Source organism: Pleurodeles waltl, chromosome 3_2 (genome assembly GCF_031143425.1).
Source record: "Pleurodeles waltl isolate 20211129_DDA chromosome 3_2, aPleWal1.hap1.20221129, whole genome shotgun sequence".
Classification (NCBI taxonomy): Eukaryota; Metazoa; Chordata; class Amphibia; order Caudata; family Salamandridae; genus Pleurodeles; species Pleurodeles waltl.
Window position 1 is genome coordinate 122154879 of NC_090441.1, and position 25429 is coordinate 122180307.

The window sequence follows — 25429 nt, forward strand, 5'->3', positions numbered from 1 at the left end:
ATGTGTGCAGTCCCGGAGGGATCTCATCTTGAAAGTAAAGTCCTGGGCACCCCACCGAATCTGGAGAACCAGTCTAAGAGTCTGACTCCTATGTGGCTGTGGAACTAGCCCACCCAGAATTTGTATGTAGATGCAGATGTGGCCTGCAGTGCCCATTGGCTGTCAGTCTTTGAACAACTGTGTTTAGTTTTGAGAGGGCATAGTTGTCTGATTGTTCTTCAAAATAGCCCTATTGTCGGGGAACTGGACCCAGGCCTCTCAGAAGAGAGGCTTTTGCCATGACTAGTTTGGGGAAAGGCACTCACAGAAAGGTGTTTTCTGGTTCTGTCTGTCTGCCCTCCCGACCCCACTGCTGGAGTCATAGGCCCAAACCTGAGTTGTGGGCTGTGGATTTCGAGAACCAGTCCTTGGCTGGACACTGTACCTTTGTGGTTCAACAGCTATCTCCAGGTTGGAGAGTAGCTGGTCGTTCTCAATTGAAGGCAGGACAGATCTGTGTAATCTCACTATGAGACTCCTATGAGAGGTAGAGAGTACCTGCTTGGAAGCTCATTGTGTTCAGCCTGATGCCGTGAATGGTCATATTTTGTAGGTCAGAGTTAGAAACTAATGTTGGTCTGTATGCAGCAGCCATGCTGTCAACTATAGAACTATAGGTGGTTCCCCCCCCCCCCCAAAAGAGATTCATCATGGTCAACTAATATGTAAACTAGGGAGAAGGGGCTAAAATTATAAAGCGGCATACAGTCTCACTGCACAGATATGCTTGTCAGCATGCTAATATAGGCCTTGACAGACACCCGCCCACCACACGTCGGCACAGAATAAACCACCATCTGTAGAGTGTCTTGTACTTGAATCTTTTGCCTGACTTTTCTGTTAATGTTGTCATAACTCGCACCCTGTTATGCAGTCACCTTTTAGAATTTGGTTATTAACTGCCAGGTGGCAAATTGCTAATCCCCACAGCCTAATAGCAAAATCCCTGCTCAGATGACTGTGCCCAAATGTACGACCATTTTCTTTTGCAACTTGTAAATTGAGAATTTTTGTGAGTCACAATCTGCGAGTTCAAAGGGAAATGTACCAATGTGTAACAGCCACATTTAGCGATTTCCAATGGGGTCGTAATTGACCAGCCTCATCAACATTCAGGAGGCAGGTCGCAATTTGCAACCCATTGGGATTGGGCAATCACACAGGGATGGTGGGCTGCTGGGAACAGGAGGATATTTTTTTCAGTTTTGCAACTTTTGTTATAATTTCACAAAAAACATTGCCAGTATAGAATAATAACGATCAAGGCATAGGTATGTGTTAAATGCATAAAACAAACAATTGTAAATCTATTCAGGCACAGAAGTGTTTTCAGAGTTTAGCCAAAATATATTTTGAAATGAATTGGTGGATGAGATCAGAATAAATATTTAGTAACCAACATTGACACTGCTGAAAATGTGAATAGATTATTATAACTATAAACCAATCCCACATAAATATAAGGCAAATATTAACAAGTAATAAAGAGAAAACAGTTGACATAGGAAGTAGAGAGAGCAGTGCTGGCTGGCTCTTTCCATTGGGACCAGGTTGCAGCACTGCAGTAGAGTTTAAGCTGCAGTCACTGCACACTGGGGTTGCCCAGGGTGATATGGGTGTGCATCAGCTGCTTAGTAAACTGTCAATCCTTAGCAAAGGGTGAGGCAGCGGCTGCTGAGGGGAAAAGCCACCTGATGGCATGTTCACTATTTTTTAGTATGAAGATCGGCCTGAACTCTATTCTAGCTGTGATGGCATCCATGGTTTTATAGGAAACACCCTGCACGATTGACTGTTATCTGCCTCCCTGGCCAACACAGCTTTAAAAGCCGGTGACTATCACACATAAGAACAAGTATAAGCCTGAGAGTGACACGGATGAAAGTACAAACACACCGCCAAAACAGAACACTGTTCCAACCCAGCTGAGTATGGGCAAACAGTCTAGCCCTGAAGAACACATAAGGCCAAGAAACTTGACCTTCGTAACACAGGTAATGAGCATCCCACTAGATGGTGTTGCAGCTAGTGCAGAGTTATGGAATAATAAAAGCAGCATGAAACATACAACCCAGTAGAGCCTTAGTTATTGAACATCACCTGTGTTTATACACTAGGGCACATTGCACCTACATTCGCCTTATATTGCCTGTAGCCTAGGGCTCAGTGCGCCTACATTGTCTGTTGCCTAGAGCTCAATGTGCCTACGTTATCTGTAATTTGGTGTGCCTACCTTGTCTGCAGCCTAGGGTTCAATGTGCATACATTGTTTGTAGCTTACAGCTCAGTGCTCCTGTGCCCCTACAATGTCTGTAGCCTAGGGCTCAATGCCCCAACATTATGGGCTCTGAGTGCCTACATAGCCTGTAGCTCAGTGCACCTATATTGTCTGTAGCCTAAGGCTCATGCATCTAGATTGTCTATAGACTAGTGCTCAGTGAGCCTACATTGTAGCTCAGTGCACCTACAGTACTTGTAGCCTATGTCTCAGTGTGCCTACATTGTCTGTAGCCTTAGGCTCAATGACTGTATTTTGTAGCCTATTGCTCAGTGCACTTAAATTGTTTGCATTATCTGTGACTCAGTGTGCCTACATTGTCGCTAGCCTATGGTTTGATGCATCTGCATTGTCTGTAGCGTAGGGCTCAGTGTGCTTTTTTTCTCTGTAGCCTGCGGCTCAACATTGTCTGTAGTTGAGTGTGCCTACATTGTCTGTAACCTAGAGCTCAATGTGCCTACATTATCTGTAAGTCACTACACCTATACAGCTTGTAGCCTAGGATTCAATGTGCCTACATTGTCTGTAGCAGAGGGCTGAGAGTGTCTTCATTGTTTGTAGCCTAGGTCTCAGTGCACCTGCATTGTCTGTAGCCTAGGGCTCAGAATGCCTACATTCTCTGTAGCTCAGTGTGCCTACGGTGTCTCTATCCTGGGGCTCTGTGAGCCTACTTTGTAGCCTAATGCGTACATTGTAGCCTAGGGCTCAGTGCATATTCATTACCTGTAGCCCAGGGCTCATTGTGCCTACATTACCTGGTTCCTAGGGCTCAGTGCACATACTTTGTGTGTAGCATAGGGCTCACATTTACTACATTATCTGTAGCTCAGTGCACCTACATTGGTAGTAGCCTATGACTCATTGTGCCTGCCTACATTGTAGCCTAGGGCTCAGTGCACCTACATTGTCTGTAGCCTGGAGATCAGTTTGCCTACATAGTCTGTAGCTCAGTGCACCTACACTGCTCTAGCCAATGACTCAGGGTTGCCTACATTGTCTGTACCCTAAGGCCCAGTGTACCTACATAGTCTGTAGCTCAGTGCAACTACATTGTAGCCCAAAGCTCAGTTCATCTACATTGTCTGCCGACTAGGGCTCAGTGCACCTACATTGTCTGTAGCCTAGGGATCAGTGCACCTCTATTACCGGTAGTCTACCAGCTCAGTGTGCCTACATTACCTGTAGTGTGGGGTTTAGTGTGCCTTTATTGGCTATAGCCCAGTGTATGTACACTGTAGCCTGTTACTCAATGCACCGACTCTGTTGCCTAGTGTCTACATTGTCTGAAGCGTAGGAGACAGTGTGCCTACATTACCTGTAGTGTAGGGTTTAGTGTGCCTTCATTGGCTATAGCTCAGTACATGTACATTGTCCGTAGCCTGTTACTCAATGCACCTCCTCTGTTGCCTAGAGACAATTTGCCTTTTCACCATAGGGCCTTCCTCTGCTATCTTGAACAGGTAGGACCAGTGTGCATTTCACTGTATCTGCTCACGTTTTAGCTGAGCCAGCCATCCCCTTATACAGGAGGGATCGTAGGTCTGGACGAATGCCCCAGACCCGTTTGGCTATAGAAGAGGGCAGAAACATGTTGACCATATAATTTTGGGTGTCCCCTTGAACCATTATGTTCAAGATTCTCAAATTGTTTTTAATCTTACCAACAAACACCGTTACTTAAGGATTAAATTATACAGGTGATTTGTGAGGTAATTTTAGTGTCTATTCCTCTTCAACTGGATCCCCGTTTTATACAGAAAGATAACATTTCAGCACTCCCTCAAAGTTCTTTTAACACGGAGGTTGAGTCCGCCCATCTTTTATGGGTGGGGGTAGGTGGTCAGATAATGAAGCATGACACTGTGTGTGAGACCACCTAGTCCATAAGGGGAACTCCCTCACCCTTCTCTGAACACTTGCCCTCACTACCACATTCCATGCCAACAATTAGATCACCAAGTCAGTGACCTACTTACCTGTGAAACGGGCCAGAGGAGCCCGTTCTTGGCATTCCCCATACACGTTGTGGTATTGTTTTGTGTACTTTAGTCTTTCCACCATTCAGGTTTATGATGACTTATAGTGTAATTTCCTATCTTAGTAGGAACTTTAACTAAAGATTTATCTGGATGATGTGGTGGGATAATAACATTGTCTGAACTATTGGAACTAACAGATGAGTCCAGATTAGCTGGACACCTCCATTTTACAATCTGGGACATGCTGTTTTCTAAAACAACTACATTCCTTCTCACTTCTTTTATTCGAAAAAGACCCATGAATCTTGATCTACCCATAAAGTCCTATCTTAACTACATCCATGGTTTTTCAGGTACTTCAGTAGGAGAAAGTGGAGCTTTAGCTGCAGATTTGCTCTTATCACTCTGTGCACATGATACACAGTCCTTTACAAGTACACTCCTCTCTTTCTACAACTGAATAGTTTTGTTCTGCACACTTGAGAGATCGGGTAGCAAAAGCAATCACTTTTTCCTCTCCACCCACCTTCTGGGACAAAACTGCTCCCAAGCCATTAATACTTCCATCTGTATGTAATATGGTTTTTGCAAATACATCAGTGACCCAAGGTGAGCATTTTGCTGATGCTGTTTTTGACAAAAGCAAATGTGCAGTCACTTGTCCAGATTAATTTGCTCCCTTTCGTCAAAAGAGACCTCAAGAGCTGTACTACACTTGGGAAAAGTAGCAATGAATTTTGCATAATACTCCGCCAAGCCTAAAAAGGACCTGACTCCATCCTTATCCTTGGGTTCAGGCGCCTGGACAATAGTCAACCAACTCCAGCTTGGGTTTAATGCCTTTGCCTGAAATGGTATGTCCCAAATAGGTCACAGCAGTGACCCTAAACTTGCATTTTTCTCTCTTCACAGTTAGTCCTGATGAGGCTAATTTGTTCAACACTTCCTTTAAGATCCTATCATGGCCAAACAACGTCTTCCCATCAACCAAGATGTCAGCCTGAAAAAATAAGACATGCGATATTCCTACTAAGATTATTTTCATAATTCGTTGGAAAAAAGCGACTGCTGACGCTAAACCAAACGGCATTCTTAGAAACTCCTAAGCTCCAACCGGTGTCACAAATGATGTTAGATGCCTGGATTCAGGATGTAATACAATCTGGTGATAAGCTGACAACAGATCCTAAATAATAAAAAAAAAAAACTTGGAGCCAACCAAACTAGACAATTCTTCTGAGATATTGGGCAAGGGTTGGCGATCCACCCATGTATGTTTATTGAGGTCTCGAAGGTCAACACACATGCGGATCTGTTTCCCACCCTCCTTGGGTGCCAACGCTATTGGGGCCAACCATTCTGAAGATTCAATCTGTTCTGTGACTCCTGAATCCAGTAACCTGCAAAGTTCTTTCCTAAGGGGGTTCCATCATTAATTTAGGAACCCTCCTCACTTTGAACACAGAATTATACTCAAAAGTAATGCTGTTCCGTCTGTCCACAAAGTTACTCAAGCAACCTTGATTATAGATTATCACTAAAAACTGTGGAAAATTCCTCAAAAATGTCTTGATTAGTATCCTCTTCGTTCACCACCATCACCTGAAAAGCGGATTTGGGGTCTAATCTGATACCCATGTCCCGTTGATGGCGCCAACTGTTCCCTTGTTTTGGAATTTAATTTTCACAACCCTGTATTGCAATACATTAATCCTAGTTCCTCCATAACATACCTGATTGATATCAGGTTCCAACAAAGGATCATACTCTTTACCAAATATTACCTGCTAATTTTTATCACCAGTCATGGTGTAGGGAGACCCTGAATCTGCTAAAACCTTGTCGACCTTATTGTCTAATTTAACAGAACATTCAGGCATAACGATCGGTCCTTCATCTACAGCGCCAACATTTTCTACAACCTGATTAATGTCAGGTTTTATACAAAATACCATCTTGTTCATATTTTCTGTTACCAAATCCACATTCCTTTGTTTATCACCCTTGCAGACCCTTGTGTAATGACCTTTCTTCCCACATTTCCTACAAACAGAACTTCAAGCATAACAGTTTGGGCTACTGGTGGTATGTCCTGGGTTCCCACAACGGTAACACTATGATCTGGTGTCCTTTTTTTCTTTTTCCTTTGGAGTAGCAGATGTTTTACTATCAGTATTCACTTTAGGTACTCCATTATAATCATGCATACTTTAAATGATGTCAGAACCCAGCGATGATATGTGTTTCATTATCATTAATTTCCTTTAACCAGTTACTTGTACTTTCCATCCCTTTTAATATAGCAGTTGCTTCCCTTAAATCATGAGTCTTTGTTAGTAATTTGTCTTGAACGCGCTTACTGTTGCTGCAACGTACTAGTTGAATTAGGGAATCAGTGACGTCACCAAAGTCACAAGTACGTGCTACAAAATTCCCTACATTCTCAGTTTTTCCTACGAAAAACCTGTCTTTCCAAAACTACATTCTGTCTAGATGCAAAATGTTTTGCTAACATTGCTACACACATCTCATAACTATCTCTTGGTTCCCCATCCCCTCCTCTAATAGGCAGTCTTTCCAGACTGTTATAAATATTCCTTACTTCCACACCTACATTATGTAGAAGAACACCTTGCTTCCTTGCACCTGAAAATGTTTCTCCTCCAATGGCCACGAGAAATGAGTCAAAAAGATTTTTCCAGCATTTCCATGGTAAAAGTGGTTCACATTTATCAGACAAAAAGGCAGGTGGTTGAGACATTGTAGTAGTTGCCATTGTAGAGATAAATTATGGTGAAAGTGAGTTCATAAACTTTTAAACCTGAAATTACTTTTCTTTTGCTTCTAGTATCACGATGGAAAAGGAAACCAAAAATATATTTTATATAGCAACTCAGCATGTAAACAATTTTCCTTAAGTTCCTTAAATTGTACATCCAAAATGGCTGTCTACATGCTAAATGTTATAAAACGTCATTCAGAAAACACGCTTACATCACTACACGAGCGCACAATATAGATGTGCGCATATTTAAGAATAAACCAAGAGAACAGTTCACATGCGTGTGGAGCACCCCTCTGATGAGCATGTGGGAGAAGTTGAACTGTTGTCGTGCCGGTGAGTCGCACAGCTAAAATTAGCACACGCACGCCAGTGTGATCCGAAATGACAGCACCACAAGTGTCACCAGACAAAATGGGATCCTCGCAACGGGTGTTGCGTTCAGTGTAGCGCGCAAAGTAGTCTCTCCCATCCGATCAGAAAAAAACAACACAGCAAAGATACAACGCAGTTGCTCAGTAAAATTTACTGGTACACAGTCCAGTTGATGCCAGTAGACTCACGGTTGCAAACAGGTCAGGACGAAATGGTAGTCCCTCCATTCAGACTTGTTCATCCGTTCCTTAGGAACTAAACATGGGTTCAAAAGGAGAGGTTGGTGGCAATGCCTGTCTCCTCCCAGGCAACTCATCACCGGTGTTACGAGTAAAATCCAGAAGTAGGATTGCATTAAGAGATTTATTGTAGAGCCACCAACCGCAGCAAGTAGCCTTCATGCAAGCTCAGATCAACTGCCATCCGTAAGAACACACAGTTGACAGAGTTCTCTGTTCCATACTAAGATTCTGGTAACATAGCTTACACTGTAAACCATAACACCATCTCTCATAATAATTGGTTGAAAATGGTTAGAGATATACCACTCAAGATAGCAGAACATTTACTTACTTATTTAAAAAATAATAATAATAATTAAATGCAGCGAGCGACCATACCCCATTTTTTGTTTCAAATATAATCTTGACTCGTTCAGAATGTCAACTCCTCAGTGTGTGGAAAATATACACAACTTGCAATAGGAAAAGTAGCTTAACTTTTTTTTTTTCCACATTTCCATTTTTTGTAGAGTGTGGTTAATCTGCAAATGTAAAGGCTGTTTGGGGTATTGTCTTTAATTGATGGAATCAATTGAAGCTTCCTGAAAAGACAGATGTGTTACTTTGAGTGCTATTGTACAGGAGTTTCCAGCTGAGCCGTGAAGTGTGTGCTTTTAAGGGACAAATATAAAACAAATGCTCTATGTACAGTTTGGGTTTTAGAAAATCTATATTTTGGAAGCATTTTTTTTTTATTTGAAACCTTTTTGGGCATTTTGGAGCAGTCTATCTTCTTCTGTGTGTAATGCAAGCTTAAAATAATGACTTACATATTCACAGTGCTTTCTGTCAGAGACTGGGACCTTGGAGCACTAAACATACACACATTCACTATTCTCCACTGCACCAACCAGGTTTCAGTTTGGATGACTCTCTGGTTAGAGATACAGACCTCTGCAGTGCATTAACTAAAGCAAGTTTCATAATGTACTATACGACATTTCTCACTCATTAACTTCACTTGCATTTATTAAATTGTGCTTTATTTCATATGTAGTTACATGAAGGTAACGGACCAAAAAAAGTTACAGAATGTGTGTGTGTGTGTATATGTATATATATTTATTTTTTTAACCACACCTTGACCACGCCACTCTCACTCACCCGACCGCACAGCTTCACAAGTTATGTACTTTTTTTTAATGCATTTCGACCACTGAATACAATGTTTTACATTTGACTAAAAAAATCTCATTTTAAAACTGTTGTTGATTTTTGTGTACAGTATTCTTTTTTTCAGATGCACGCTGGTTTCATGAATAAAGGTAAAACCCCCTCAGTCCCAACCCGTATCCGTCCACGTTGGTTGTTAGTTGAGAGCCGTTTCAGACTGAGCCAGAAGCAATTCCTTCTGTTTCGGCCATTTAAAAAATAAATAAATTGTTTTACAGTTAGAGGGTGTGTTTGCATTTATAATCACCCTCACTCCAGTAACCTTTGCCTTGGCAGCGCCCTTCTCTTCCTGATACCAACAGCTGTTGTCTGAGAGGTAAGGATTCTTGCATCCAATAATCACCTGGTGTAGATTATGTATCTTTTGCTGAGAAAAGATGGCTGGGCGAAACAGATTTAGCGTGCACGTCTCTGTAAAGTTCTTTAGTAAAAACACTATTTATACAGGAGAAATAAATGTTCACCCGTATCCATTTATTTTTGGACTTCTGGATGTTTTCTCTTTAAATTAGCTTTCGATGATAACTTGTATCTATTAGAGCGTGTCCCACTTTGTTACTGAGCACAGTAAATAAGTTGTTGTGACACAATGTAATAGTTCTCCAAGCGCCGACTTCGGATGCGCCAGTGAATCACCGTGCTGTGTTTGATTCGAACCTATGACCTTCACGTCAGTGCAGAGGTCAGTGGTGAAACTAACTCACCAAGCCATCTTGCAGGCTTACAGATGAGTAATATTGAAATTTACAGTGGAGTGAAATCCTATAAAAGATAGATTCTCTAACAAGTTTTCTCTACCATTTGCAACTGGACTGTGTGCTAGTGCTTTTTAGGGTCGAGCGCGCAAGCGCTCTGGCCTGTTGTAATCTCTCTCTGGGCATTTAACCACACCCATGTCACGCCCAACCCTTTATTGGTTTGTGGGCTTGCCTTTTATAATTCCCTTAATTTTATTTGTGAAAGGCATGCATATCTCATGCCTTTTCCGGTGTTTAGCCCTCCTCGAGCGCACTGTCCAACTACTGAAAACATAAGAGGATCCTTTTCCGCATGGTTTCTGGACTACTTTTTATTTCCTACACAGCACACGCTTGCTGGGTAGTAATCGAGCGCTTTGCATGACTACCAGTTTATTTCTAATGTTTATGCAGGTGCTGCTTGGCGAATTCAAGGTTTTACACAGCGAGATCGTGCTTTTTTTTGTTTTTTGTTCAATTATTTTTTGTTAAATTTCTCCACCTGCCCTTCCCTTGAGATTTGCTGCGACCGCCCCTGCACATACGCATTGCCTTGCCTGCTTTGTTTCGTACTTTGTTTCCATTCACCTGGGTTTGGTTGGTTTAACCCCTCGGGTGCCTGGGATGAGGTGGTTAAGTCCTCGGGTGTGGTGCTCAGGTGCCAGGGATGTAACCACCTCGTCCTGCACCCGGCCCACGGTGGAGCGCTAGCACTCTTCCCGGTAGCCTTCACACACCACCCCCCTTCGTAATGTCTGAAGTCGCTGGGGGGAGAGTCGTCCCCAGATCGAAAGAGAAATGCTTGGGGGTGGGTGGGGCAGGCAGAGAAACATGAAAGGATAGACCTTTCCTTCAATACCTGAGCATTTCGGCAGCCCAATTGGGCTGCAGAAATGCCCACTAGACACCAGATTTTATTTTTTGTTTTATTTTGGTATTTATGGGTAAGGGGAGCCTTTTTTTTTAGCATTTTTGCATTTCTTTATGCAACGGTTGTTCCCCTAGGAGCAGTTTTATTTTAAGCCATTTCTGCCCACCTTGGGGCAAATCGGCCTATTTCTGTTAAGCCGATCTGCCTCAGAAATCACTCAGGCACCAGGGATAAGTGTGTGTTTTGTTTGGGGGTGGCAGCCCCTTGGGCAAGGGTTGCTCCCCACGAGGGCACATAACTGTTGGCCATTTTGCCCCTCTTGGGGGAGATTGGCCTATTTTTGTAAGGCCCATCTAAAAGCCCACCAGACAAGATTTTTTGTCAAACAAGAGGGTGGGGGTATGGCCATACTCCCACCCACATACATTGAGACAAATTTGTTCTGTGGGCAGTGGGCAGATGGGGCAATTTCCCCCCGATCCACTCCCTGGCAGGGCAGAAAGCCTAATAGATGCCAGGGAATTAAAAAAAAAAAAAAAAGTGGAGTGTTGGCTACCAACCAGTATGGGCATGGATATGCCCCACCCCAACTGAAGGGGTTAACAGTCTTTCAGCTTCCCCCCCCCCGCAACAACAAGCAAGAGGACATTTGATTAATTTGGGTTTTGGTTTTACATTTGGCCTTTGAGAGGTTGTCTAAGTCTCAAAAGTGTCTCACTTGGAATGGTGAGGGCCGCACTTTTTGGACTTGGGGACGCTGCCATGTAGAAAAATCCACAAGACCTAGACACATCTGAAAACTAAACATCTGGGTGAGTCCAGGGTGGTGTGCTTCACTTGCACCCCGTAGTTTAGTTTAGTTTAAAAGATTTATAGAGCGCATTGCTACCCTAGGGCCTCCCAGCGCTAAAGGGACGTAACAACTATTGAGGCAGAAATATTGGCTAACGAAGAGAGTTAGCTCGGAAAAAGGGCAGTTTTTAGTTTTTTCTGAAACAAGGATTCTGAAGGTTCTTGCCGTAGCTCTAAGGGAAGGGCATTCTGGAGGCGGGCTGCTTAAACTGAGAAGGAATTACCGCCCCATGAGGACCTCTTAGACTGCGCTATATGTACTACCCGGGAGGTGGAGGATCTTAGCGTTTTAGTGGGAACATGAAAGAAGATGCTTTGCCTGAGAAAAAGAGGACCTTTATTGTGCAAGGCTTTATGAGTCATACATAGTGAATGTGTTGTTTTATAGGTAGCCAGTGAAGCGCAGCTAGAGCTGGCTTTGCGGAGTGGTGTCTTGGTAGATTAATGAGGAGCCTGGCTGCCGCATTCTGTACGACCTGGAGTTTCTTCACTACATATTCTGAGGAGCTAAGAAAAAGGGAGTTGCCGTAGTCAAGCCGATAAAGTATCATAGCCTGAATAAGAATTCTGGCCAGAGGGGGTAGAAGATTAAGAATCTTTCTGAGGGTTCTCAGGAGACCAAAGCAGGAGGAGGAAATCTTTTTTTTGACTGTTGTTCCATAGTTAGATGGGGCAGAGCCAAAAACCAAGGCTCTTTATATACTCCTTAGGGGGCGGAAGATTCCTAAAAGCCTCTGAGTACAGTGCCGAGGGATTGAGGGAGCTCCATAGCCCACGATCATCACCTCTGATTTCCCATCGTTGAATTCAATTTAGACCGGTTCATCCAATTGCCAATTACCAATGTCTGCCAGACATAGGGAAAGATTAGTTAGAGAAGAAGCCTTGGTATTAGAGAGGGATACTATCAATTGAGTGTCGTCCGCGTAGGTGACCACTGAAAGCTCATAAGGTTTAACTACTTTAGCCAGGGAAGAAAGATAAATGTTAAAAAGAGTACGGCTCTGGGAAGAACTCCACATGTCAGGGGAAAGGTATCTGATAGAAAAGAACGATCTAAGACTTGAAAGGTTCTTCCTGTGAGAAAAGAGGAGAACCAGGATAATGCTGTGCCTTCTATCCCTATCTTGGAGAGCCTATGACAGAGGATATTGTGATCCTCAGTGTTGAAGGCAGAACTGAGGTCCAGTAGGATATTAGCTACATGTCCTTCCTGATCTAAAAGTTGCCAAGTAGACTCGGTGACTGACAAGAGAGCCGACTCAGTGCTATGTTGGGATCTAAATCCCATTTGTGTTGGATCTAGGAGCTCATGGTTCTCAAGAAAGGTGGTCGATTGGTTATTAACATGTTTTTCCAAATTTTTTAGTTACTGAGTAAAATAGGGTTGAGTTTGAACTTTTTCAGAAGTGGTTTGATAATAGCATGTTTAAAGGATTGTGGCAGTCATCCTACAGATACGGAGTGATTTAAGATCCTTGTCAGTGGTGGAACAATAGTATCAGAAACCAGTGCCAAAATGACGGGGAGCGGGATCAAGAGGAGATCCTGACTTGATATTGAGAAGAAGATTTGTAACCAGAGTATCTGTTAGGGGCTGGAAAACTGCAAATGAGATCCCTGAGGGCTGAAGGTTAGCGCCTTCATCATTCTTGGAATTCTGATTGGTGGTGGTAGGATAGGAAGAGTATATATTGGTGATTTTCTCCTGAAAATAAACTGCTAGCTTATTGCTATGTTCAATTGAAGCCAGAAGGTACAAGGGTAAGTTCTTTGAAAATAGGAAAAGTATTTTTCCGAGAGTTTGCCGATTTTCTCTATTTTGGTGCTATAGTGTGAGGAATAGGCTGATTTAATGTTATGATGATAACTTCTAATGGATTGTAAGTTTCCTTGGAGGAAGGACTATAGTTTTTCCTCCAAATTCTTTCCAACTTCTTGCAGTTCTTTTTGTGTTCTAGCAGTAAGGGAGAGAACCACGGATTAACCTTGCGTATAGGTTTCTTTAACCTCGTCTTAATAGGCAAAATGGAATCTAGGGAGGTGGAAATCCAGTTGTTGAAGGACTCTACATTGGTGAAGTGAGAGTCATTGTAATTTGGGGATGAGGAGTGAAGTGTGTTATGCCATTCTTTAGGCATGAGTTTTGGCTTTAGACGACCAGTGATTTTTGTGATGGTTTGAAGACCGGAGGGAATGTTATATAAAGGTGTGAATGACAAAAGAGGGTGGTCTGTCCAGGTAAGAGGTAGAGGGGTAAGAATAGAAAGAACAGGAAGATTACTGAAAATAAGGTCGATGGTATGGCCTTTGTGGTGAGTGGGTCCAGTTGTGTACCATTTTATTACCCACAATGCCCTGCAAACCTCCAACTTTGCTTTAAATCACACATTTCCTACCAACCAGCATTGTCGCATCTATATTGATAAAAATGCTGCCCCACTTGTCAGCCTAAAAACATTTTTTTTTCAAACTGCCCTTTCGGACCTGCTTTGGTTCACCCTCAATTTCGACATGTTTTTAGCTCTTCCCTGTCACAGGCACTTGGCCCACCTACACAAGTGAGGAATCATTTTTATCGGGAGACTGAGGGGAACGTTGGGTGGTAAGAAATTTGTGCCGGTGCGGGGATCCTATGCAGAAATGTGGGAAAAATGTGATATATATCTATATATATTTTTTTTTTTTAAAGCTAAATTTGAGGTTTACTGAGGATTCTGGGTAAGAAAACACTGGGGAATCCATGCAAGTTATACCTCCCTGGACTCCCTTGGGTGTCTAGTTTTCAGAAAGGTTTGGGTTTGGTAGGTTTCCCTAGATGGCTGCTGAGCTCAGGACCAAGAACGCAGGTGCCTCCCCCGGAAAAACAGGTAGTTTTGTATTTGATCATTTTGATGTGTCCATGTAGTGTTTTGGGGCATTCCCTATCGCGGGCACTAGGCCTACCTACACAAGTGAGGTACCATTTTTATCGGGAGACTTGGGGGAACACAGAATAGAAGAACAAGGGTTATTGTCCCTTGTCTTTCTGTACATTTTCTCCCTCCAAATGTAAGACAGTGTGTAAAAAAGACATCTATTGGAGAAATGCCCTGTAATTCACAATGAAAAACCATTGCGAGGTGCAGCTCGTTTATTGGCTTTGGGTACCTAGGGTTCTTGATGAACCTACAAGCCCTCTATATCCCCCACAACCAGAAGAGTCCAGCAGACGTAACTGTATATTGCTTTAAAAAATCTGCCATACCTGGAAAAAGTGAACGTGGACAGAAGTAAAGCTGTTACTTTCTGTAGGAAAACCTTGAAGGATCTACACAAATGACCCCCTTTTGCTGAACTCAGAATTTTGTTTACTTTTCAGAAATGTTTAGCTGTGCAGGATCCAGAAATGGTTTCACACCCATTTCTGTCAGTAACTGGAAGGAGGCTGAAAGCACACAAAATAGCAAAATTGGGGTATGCCCCAGTAAAATGCCAAAATTGTGTTGAAAAATTGGGTTTTATGATTCAAGTCTGCCTGTCCTAGAAAGCTGGGAAGATGGAGATTATAGCACCACAAACCCTTTGTTGGTTCCATTTCCAGGGCAAAAAACACAAGCTTTGTTCTGCAGCATTTTTTCCCCATTTCTTTTGAAAAAAGTAAATTTTTTTTTTTAGCTGTATCTTGGCTAATTTCTTCTCCTTCAGGGGAACCCACAAACTCTGGGTACCTCTAGAATTCCTAGGATATTATAAAAAAAAGGATGCACATTTGGCTTGGGTAGCTTATGTGGACAAAAAGGTATGATGGCCTAAGTGCTGACTGCCCCAAATAAGAGGGTTTTTGCTTTATTTTACCCTTAAATTTAATTTATTTTGCTCTTTTTTGAAGTGCAGTAATGCCTCTGTCAGGTTTGGGCTACAGAAACTTGTATAAATGAATAGTTAAAAAAAAAAAAAAAACAGAATCTCATGTTCATTATCTGTTTTAGAGGCACCTTTTTTTAAGAGGAAAACAATGCATTGTTTCATTTAGTTGTATAGAATGATCTAGCTGTAGTCCTCCTTCTCTTTTTATACATTAGACAGAGAGACACGCCTCTGAAGGTGGATGTGACGTAGCCGCCTGTTTTGTGTTTGTTTTGACAGGCAGTAAAGGTGCAGTGGGTCACCCTCGCCCTGAGGATCCCAGACTAGCAAAGCTCTGTGACTGAGATGGGTGCGGCGATTGCATGACAGTACCCATTCAAGAGTAGCCGTTATGCTGCAGTGGGCCCAGTGAGCCCTTGGACTCGGGCCCAACAATCATTACCATTTCTGCAGATCCCTGTATCTCAAGAGCAGTGCTCCTATGATGGGCCCTGTCAGACGAATAATAACTTCAGTGCTATTGATTTTGGCAATATAAACATTGAAATGCGCACATGTTTTCCTGGGATAGGATGTATATGGGTGGCTTATCCTTGCAGCCCTGGTTGGTAGATCTTAAATGTCGTGCATAGTGGACGCTTTGCGTGTGTTGCAGGCAGGTGTAGTGCTTTATCTTTGCTTAGTCTGTGTAGGTGACAGGACTTCAGGCTCCCAAGCCTTTGCTGTTGTTTAGTGATTGTCAGACCTGCCAACATTTCGGTGTGCTTATTTGACATTTTCTTTTTTGCAGTAACGTGCACAAACACAACTGCTCTCTGGCCTGTGGTCTACAACTGTCAGTGAAAGAGGCTTGCCTGACCGCTTGCAACCTCCACTGTCAGTTTGCAATATGCATCCTGTCATGCTGATTATTTTGCATGTTGATAACTCTGCTCCCAAATCTGTATCAGAAAAGAAACACAATTATACATATCGCACTGTAAAGTTGAAAAAAAACATGCTGATGACATGGTAGCGAGTACCATCAAAGCTTGGAAATTACAAAACCTATTTTGTACTTAGAGCAGCTGAGTAGACATCCTGGTGTTGCCTAATATTCACTGAGGGATGAGTTCCTGCGGTAGTTCAGTGATGTAAAGTAGTCTGCTTTTTATTTTTTTATTTTTTATTTTTTTTACTGTGCTATATTAACCAACGGAAAAAATGGCCATCCTTTGTTTTGTTTTTGCGCGGAGTGAAGGCCGGATTCTTCAGTGGCACACACACTGTGTTGCACTAGGGTAAACTAGTGGTATGGCGGGTGGCTAGGTTATTCTTTCGCTGCCTTTCACCTGACCTCACTTGATTCTGTGACTGATCTGCATTTCTTAAGTACTCCCACATAAAATGCTCTTGTCGAGGTTGGTCTGTCTGTATTCTTTGAGGGATGGATGTGTCAGGATGGCAAAAATGGTAGTCCGCTGTGAGAGTTGCACATGCCAATAGTAAAGGAATGTTCTGCTCTGCTTCAGACTGAGAGGGAACACAGTGAAAGGAATGCTAAAAATGCCTCTTAGTCTGAGTAATGAATTTACTAAGGAACTTCCCAACTTTCATAAAAGGAAAGAACAAAGTGAGCTTTTATTTCAATTGCAGCAACACATGTTAAATTCTAAAAATAATCACAGCAGTAGAATAATAATGATCAAAGAGACAAAGAAAATGCAATACTTCAACAATAGATATGTTTTTTATATATACTACGTATTCATGCATGCACAACGCAAAGCTAAAAATAAGAATTAAAAATGCATCACCCATGGGGCTTGACACCGACTTCATCACTTTGCCTGCGGCCTTCAGGTTGTGGAACCCGGACCAACCGAGACAGAAGGCAGACTAAACCACAATGGGATTTATTTTCTGAGCAAGACGTCCCTTTTCAGATGAGTTCCTTCTTTCTCTAGTTGCCAAGTCTACCCACCTTATATCCTTTATACAAACGTAAGAGGAAGGTTCTAGAACCCCCTCCCTCCCTTGGAGTAAGTTGTGAAATTCACACGTTGGCTATGTCAAGTCAGTGTTGAGAAAAAACACATCAGACTGGCCATATCTTATGGTATTTTTCCAAGGCCGAGCTGTGCCTTGCTCTATCATAACAGTCTCAGTCTGGTGCCTGCATATCTTCAGCGCTCCCCCCCCATGTTTTGCTCCTTTCCCTGGTGAGAAGAGCGAAAACAATTTAATAAGCTGTGCACGCAAAAATCCCTGCCCCACAAATGTGACGGTGTTTGAAGTTAAGCTAAGCACAAAATTGAGTCAGTGGTCAAGATGGAGCTGGTGGTTAAATACAGATAGCATTACAAGGAGGCACTTAGGGTTGTTTCAGACTTGTGTGTGGGGTTACCACCTAAAATGTGAGGTTGATCCTCATGCCCTACCCTATATCACACACTGCACCTTACCAATGTTACAGTCAATTCTCTTGCACATCTGGTACGACAAAGTGTTAACATTAAGGTGGTCATTACAACCCTGGCGGTCGGTGTTCAAGCGGCGGTAAGACCGCCAACAGGCCGGCGGTAAAAAAATTGGAATTACGACCGTGGCGGAAACCTCAAACGAAGACAGCCACTTTAACACTCCGACCGCCACGGCGGTACAGACAAACAGCTTGGCGGTCACTGCCAACAGACAGGTGGAGGGCAAAGTACCGCCCACAGTATTACAACCTACCAATCCGCCACCTTTTCCGGGGCAGATTCACCGCGGATAAAAACACGGCGGAAACAGGACTTCGAAGGGAAAACACTCTCCTCTACACACCTCACGAGGAACCAGGACACCATGGAGCTGGAACTCCAAATTCTCCCTGTGATAGTCTTCCTGCTCCTCTACCAGGAGCACGAACGCCGGCGGCGATGACCACGGTGAGTACACCTACGACACAGGGGAGGGGGGAGGGAAATAACAGGGAGACACACATGCAACACCCCCACCCACTACAACACACACACTAATACATATTTATAGAATATAGTTACCCCCCTGGAAGAATGCAAAGACAAAAGGAAATGAGTGTAACCATTGCAATATATTAAAACCAAGTACGCAAAAATATATATATACACCATAAACAAAATATACACCAAGCTCAGTAGTCCAGGTAGTGCTCCAATGAAGTCTGTGGAACACTAGGCCCACACGGTATGGGCGAGGCCCACGCAAGATACCCGACCATGACGGAGAGAACACTGCAGGGGCATCAGAGAGCAAGAAAACAGGCACCTCAGGGGGAGGGAAAGGGTGGGCACCTCAGCCCGTTGAGTGCACAACGCCAAATCCACGAGAGGGCCACATGCCCACTGTTCAATCCTGGGGAGTGCAAAGCCACAGTCTCTCAAGTCTCTACAGTGGGTGGATTGCCCACTGCTGCATCCTGGGGAGTGCAAAGCCACAGTCTCTCAAGTCTATACAGTGGGTGGTTTGCCCACTGTTCCATCCTGGGGAGTGCCAAGCCCCAGTCTCTCAAGTCTCTACAGTGGGTGGGTTGCCCACTGTTCCATCCTGGGGAGTGCCAAGCCCCAGTCTCAAGTCTCTACAGCGGGTGGGTTGCCCACTGCTGCATCCTGGGGAGTGCAAAGCCACAGTCTCTCAAGTCTCTACAGTGGGTGGGTTGCCCACTGTTCCATTCTGGGGAGTGCAACGCCACAGTCTCTCAAGTCTCTACAGTGGGTGGGTTGCCGACTGCTGTATCCTGGGGAGTGCAAAGCAACAGTCTCTCAAGTCTCTACAGTGGGTGGGTTGCCCACTGCTGCATCCTGGGGAGTGCAAAGCCACAGTCGATAACAGTCTCCACTGGTTGTGGGGGGGCTCTGTGCCCACAGTGCTTCATCCTGCTAAGGACAGAAGTAGTGGATGTATCTCTCCACTCGTTCTGGAGGGGGCATGGTGCCCAGAGTGCATCATCCTGCTAAGGACAGAGGTAGTGGATGTATCTCTCCACTGGTTCTGGAGGGGGCATGGTGCCCCGAGTGCTTCATCCTGCTTGTGACGGACTCAGTAGCATCAGTGCCCTTGGCGCTCATGGGCCAGCAGTGCTTGGAGCGGCGGTGCCCTGTTCAGTGGTGCTTGAGGCGGCGGTGCCCTGTTCAGCGGTGCTTGAGGCGGCGGTGCCCTGTTCAGCGGTGCTTGAGGCGGCGGTGCCCTGTTCAGCGGTGCTTGGGGCGGCAGTGCCCTGTTCATCGGTGCTTGTGGCGGCGGTGCCCTGTTCAGCGGTGCTTGGGGCGGCGGTGCCCTGTTCAGCGGTGCTTGAGGCGGTCGGTATCCTGTTCAGCGGTGTCTGAGGCGGCGGTGCCCTGTTCAGCGGCGCTTGGAGCGGCGGTGCCCTGTTCGGCAGTGCTTGAGGCGGCAGGCTCCTTTGCAGTGACTCAGCTGCTGGCGGTCCTCTCTAGCCCAGCGGGGCTTGTGCTGGCGGTCCTCTCTAGCCCAGCGGGGCTTGTGCTGGCGGTCCTCTCTAGCCCAGTGGGGCTTGTGCTGGCGGTCCTCTCTAGCCCAGCGGGGCTTGTGCTGGCGGTCCTCTCTAGCCCAGCGGGGCTTGTGCTGGTGGTCCTCTCTGTCCCTGCGGGGCTTGTGCTGGCGGTCCTCTCTGTCCCAGCGGGGCTTGTGCTGGCGATCCTCTCTAGCCCAGCGGGGCTTGTGCTGGCGGTCCTCTCTGTCCCAGCGGGGCTGATGGCGGTGGCCTCCTGGGCAGCGGGGCTGATGGCGGTGGCCTCCTGGGCAGCGGGGCTGATGGCGGTGGCCTCCTGGGCAGCGGGGATGATGGCGGTGGCCTCCTGGGCAGCGGGGAGGAGGACGGTCTCCTCTGCCGTGTTGCTCTTCCCAGACTTTCCTGGTTTCTTGTGGCCCTTCCCCACCTTGGAAGGTGTCGCAGCTGACTCCACACTCCCACCGGGACTCCTGGGAGCGGCTTTGGTGGCTGGGGTCTTCCCCCTCTCCCGCTGGGCACTGGCCAACTTTTGATGCTTCACAGGTGGGGGACTGTCCGTGCTGTGGCTCCGTGCCACACTGGCTGCCCTGGTGGCCGGTGCACTCCATATTCTGGTGACTACAGGCACCACTGGTCCCGGAGATGTTGTGGCTGAGGTGCTAGTTCGGGACCTAGGAGAGGGACGGGGTGGGGGAGGTGTGGGAAAGAGGTCAAGGTTGGACAGGAAAAGTTTTTGGGAGACATTGGGACAGGTAGCTGGAGGGGGTTTGGGAGTGGAGGAAGAGGTTGTGGTTGTAGGAGGTGTTCGTTTGCTGACTGGGTGAAGGTGCATGGGCTGGAGGCTGTTGTGAGGTGGATGGCTATTGGTTGGGTGTGTGCCTGCGTTTGTGTATCTTGGGAGGTGGCATCACAGACACACTGGGAGAGGACACAGGGGACGTGTGAATGGTAGTGGGGGTGGTGACTGCATGTGAGCGGGGTGTGGTGGTGGGTGTGCTGGTGATGGCAGTAGTGGCTGTAGATGTAGTGCATGCAGGTGTGAGTGTAGATGAGACTGGGAGGGAGGAGGGAGACGAGGAGGAGGGGGACACAGTGGAGGCAGTGGATGTTGGTGTGTCTGCATGTGTCTGATGCTTGCGTGAGTGCCTGTGGGATGTGTGGTGCTTATGTTTGCCAGAGCTTCCCTTGTGTGTTGACGTGTGTGCATGCTGGTCTGTAGGTGTGCTTGTGATAGGCTGGGGTACAGGGGATTGGGTCTGGGTGGAGGAAGTTGGAGGGGGGAGGCTAGAGACAGGGACAATGGCTTCCATCAGTGCTGAGGCCAGAGTCTGAAAAGCTCGCTGAAGGGCCGCCTGACCAGAATGAATGCCCTCCAGGAATGCATTTGTTTGTTGCAACTGCCTTTCTACACCCTGGGTGGCATTCAAAATGGTAGACTGCCCAACAGTGAGGGACCTGAGGAGGTCAATGGCCTCCTCACTGAGGGCAGCAGGGGTGACTGGGGCAGGTCCTGAGGTGCCTGGGGCGAAGGTGATGCCCACCTTCCTGGGTGAGCGGGCACGGGGCAAAGGCTGAGGGGCTGCTGGTAGACGGGGTGGCGGCTGTACCTGTAGATGCGGGGGGCACAGATGTTACCGCCACCACAAGGGAGCTCCCATCAGAGGACGCGTCCGTGTCGCTGGTGTCAGCTCCTGTCCCCCCCGTGGAGCTCCCCTCGCCCTCCGTCCCACTGGTGAATTCAGACTCCGTAGTGTCGCCCTCCAGGGCCATGTGTGATGCAGCCCCCTCGTGCTCTGGTGCCACTGCTCCTCCGCCTGATGATGCTAATGCACACAAGAACAGGGAGACCACAAAAGGGGGGGGGGGGGGAAACTACAGAAGAAAGACATGTTGAGTGCATGCATTAACGCTACCGTTGGCGGACACGACAGACACAGAAGCCCTCTGCACTACGCCGCGCTCTTGGGCTCCACTGTTCAATCCCTGGGAAATAGCCTACTAGGCTATGGACGACATCTGCACACATGGATGACACAGGGGCATGACTAGGTGTACTTGGCACTCTACAGAGGTTGGGTGGGGTGCCACATGGCCTACCTTATGGAGGGACCTTGCCTACAAAACTCGCCCTGGCCCAGGGAAACCCACAACCCACCTCCCCCATCCAGATCCCTCCACTGCGCGCAAAATCAGCAGGATGAGAGTGTACTCACCCCTTGTGGCTGCTGTGATGCCCTCAAGCTCCCATCCAACTCCGGGTACGCCACCGCCAGGATCCTGAACATCAAGGGGGGGTCATGGTGCGATGGGCATCCCTCCCACGTTGGGAGGCCATCCCCAGCTGAGCCTCCGCTGTCTTCTTGCGCCAGCGGCAAACGTCCTCCCATCTTTTCCGGCAGTGGGTGCTCAGTCTGTGGTAGACCCCCAGGGTCCGGACTTCCTTGGCGATGGCACGCCAAATATCTTTTTTCTGGTGGGCGCTGACCTACATGAATTGTACAGGGGGAAGAGAAATTTATTACCAACTGCACCGTCAGTCATTGGCCCCCATCCCTACCCTTGCCATGATGGACATGCACTCACCGTCATTTCATGCACGCCGCAATCTCCCCCCCTTCTTACATCCACCCCACTCCACACAGGCATTAGCCCATGCAGCATGCTCCCAGTGTACTTACCTGTTTGTCTGGAGGACCGTAGAGTAGCGTGTACTGGGGAGGACCCTGTCCACGAGTTTCTCCAACTCCTCTGATGTGAATGCAGGGGCCCTTTCCCCAGACACTCGAGCCATTGTCTCTTCCAGACCGAGGTCGCAGCAGCACTTGCAGTGTAGGTCCTCTCCTGTCGAAGATCAGGTATCGAGTGATTGAACAGTTAGAAAATGGCAGTCACGTCCGCGGCGGTGCGTACCATCACCGCCGGCGTACATCGTCATTGGCTCATGGGACCCATAGGGTCCAATGTTAACCAATGCAGCATTGCGCTGCGGTCTTCGACCGCCTACCGCGACGGTGTACAACGCCAGCGCATTTACCTCACATCCCATTGTCCCACTTTAGAGGTCAGGCAACCGCCATTTCAGGGGCCCACATGGCTTCATTTTTAACTGCGTCACACATACCTAGGCCTAGACTAAACACACATACAGGCCACTTTTCGGATTATGATTTGTGTTCTGTGTAAGCTGTGGGTACGTAACTCTGAGTTGGTTGACTCTGTGCTCGCTGTTGTCCTTCATAGGCACCGTCCGCTGGGACATGTGAGGAGATGGGGGCATCCACCGGTGTACCGACCGCTGGTGGATCTGTCGACAATGGAGGAAAGACATGTGATCATCACATACAGGCTTGACCGTGCCACAATCCATGAACTGTGTACCCAGCTGGAGCCACACCTGATGTCAGCTATTCGCCATCCCACAGGAATCCCACCTCAAATGCAGGTGCTGTCAGTGCTCCATTTCCTTGCAAGTGGGTCTTTTCAGACGACAGTGGCCATTGCATCAGGGATGTCCCAGCCTATGTTTTCCAACGTGTTGTCCAGAGTGTTGTCTGCCCTGCTGAAACACATGCGGAGCTACATAGTTTTTCTCTCAGGTGGAGGATTTGCCTACAGTGAAAGGTGACTTCTATGCCCTGGGACATATCCCCAACATCATAGGTGCCATTGATGGGACACATGTGGCTTTTGTCCCCCCCTGCAGGAGTGAACAGGTGTACAGAAACCGGAAGAGTTATCATTCCATGAATGTACAGATGGTATGTTTGGCTGACCAGTACATCTCCCATGTTAATGCCAAGTTCCCTGGCTCAGTGCATGACGCCTACATCCTGTGGAACAGCAGCATCCCTTATGTGATGGGTCAACTCCAGAGGCACTGTGTGTGGCTATTAGGTGAGCACCTGGAAGCAAGACAGTGGGAATGGTTGTCTGGGTCTGGGGTTATCCCTACAGGTTAGTGTGTGTCTAACAGTTGTCCCTCGCCATTTGCAGGTGACTCTGGTTACCCCAACCTGTCATGGCTACTGACCCCAGTGAGGAATCCCAGGACAAGGGCAGAGGAATGCTGCAATGAGGCCTATGGGCGAACACGGCGGATAATCGAGCTGACCTTCGGCCTCCTGAAGGCCAGGTTCAGGTGCCTCCATATGACAGGTGGAACCCTATTCTACTCACCAAAGAAGATGTGCCAGATCATCGTGGCCTGCTGTATGCTTCACAACTTAGCTTTGCGACGACAGGTGCCTTTTCTGCAGGAGGATGGTCCAGATGGTGGTGGTGTTGCAGCTGGAGCCTGTGGACAGTGAAGACGAGGATGCAGAAGAAGAAGACATGGACAACAGGGACTCAGTGATCCAGCAATATTTCCAGTGAGACACAGGTAAGAATACAAACCTGCCTACTACATGTACTTTAACACTACTACCTCTCTCCTGTCTGCCGTTTTCACCCAGTGTATGGTCACTGATTTGTCACTTTCCCTTACGCTTTCACAGATGTGGGTCCCACAGTGTGACATCTGCTTTGATTCCTCATGGACTAGAGCTGTGTGACATAGGTATGTTGACATTACAATTGAAAGAGCTTTTTGACACTGTATTTGCTAATGCACTATTCCGAAATCACAGACTGACTCCAGATTGTTTTGTGCTTCAAGGGTGTTTATTTAAGTGCAAAATATTGGAGGGGTAGCAAAATGCTGAGGGTTGATGGTGGAGGAATGTCCATGGAAGAGACCAGTCTATTAGTCTCACAGGTGCATTGCCCAAATGGGCATAGGAAGTGGAGCTGGGGCAGTTTGAGGATGGACAGGGTGACAAAGTGGGACAGAAAGATGACATTCAGGGTGGTCTCATTTCTCGGCGGGGTCTTGGCATAGTTCTTTGTCTTTGTCCTGGATCTCAGGGACCGTTTGCGGGGTGGTTCTCCCTCTGCAGGGGATGGGGTGCCGGTGTGGTGGTCCGGTGGCGGTGCCTCCTGTCCACTAGCGCCGGCAGAGGTGGTGGGCAGTTCATCGTCCATGCTAGTGTCAGGGGCCCCTTGTTGTGCCACAGTGTCCCTCCTGGTGTTGAGTACTTCCTTCAGCACCCCTACGATGGTGCCCAGGGTGGAATTGATGGCTCTGAGTTCCTCCCTGAAGCCCTAATACTGTTCCTCCTGCAGCCGCTGGGTCTTCTGAAACTTGGCCAGTACCGTTGCCATCTGGGAGTGGTGGTAGGCTCCCATGATGTTGGAGAGGGCCTCGTGGAGAGTGGGTTCCCTGGGTCTGTCCTCCCCGTCGCACAGCAGCCCTCCCAGTTCCCCTGTGTTCCTGGGCCTCCGTCCCCTGGACCATGTGCTTACTGCCCCCAGGTCCCTGTTGTTGTTGGGGTGGTGGGTTAGCCTGGGTTCCCTGTAGTGGTGGACACTATGGGGGCGGAGGTATGGGCCCGCTGGGTGGGTGCTGTGCTGGTGTTTCCAGAGGGGGGAAGCTCTGTAGTGGCCTGTGACTGTGTGATGGGAACCGACTGTCCCGAGGTCCCCGATGGGCCGGGCTGGTCATCTAGATCCAGTTGGACAGAGGTGTTGTCATCACTGTGGGCCTCTTCTGTTGGTGGTGTGGACATGTGTGGACCCTCCTGTCCGGTGACGTTGGGTAGGGGTCCTGCAGGGGTATAAAAGGTTGTTTATTACATCTGTGTGTGGCATGGTGTGCAATGGGTGGGTGACCGTGTACCCCAGTGCTTGCATTCCTGTGTGGGACCT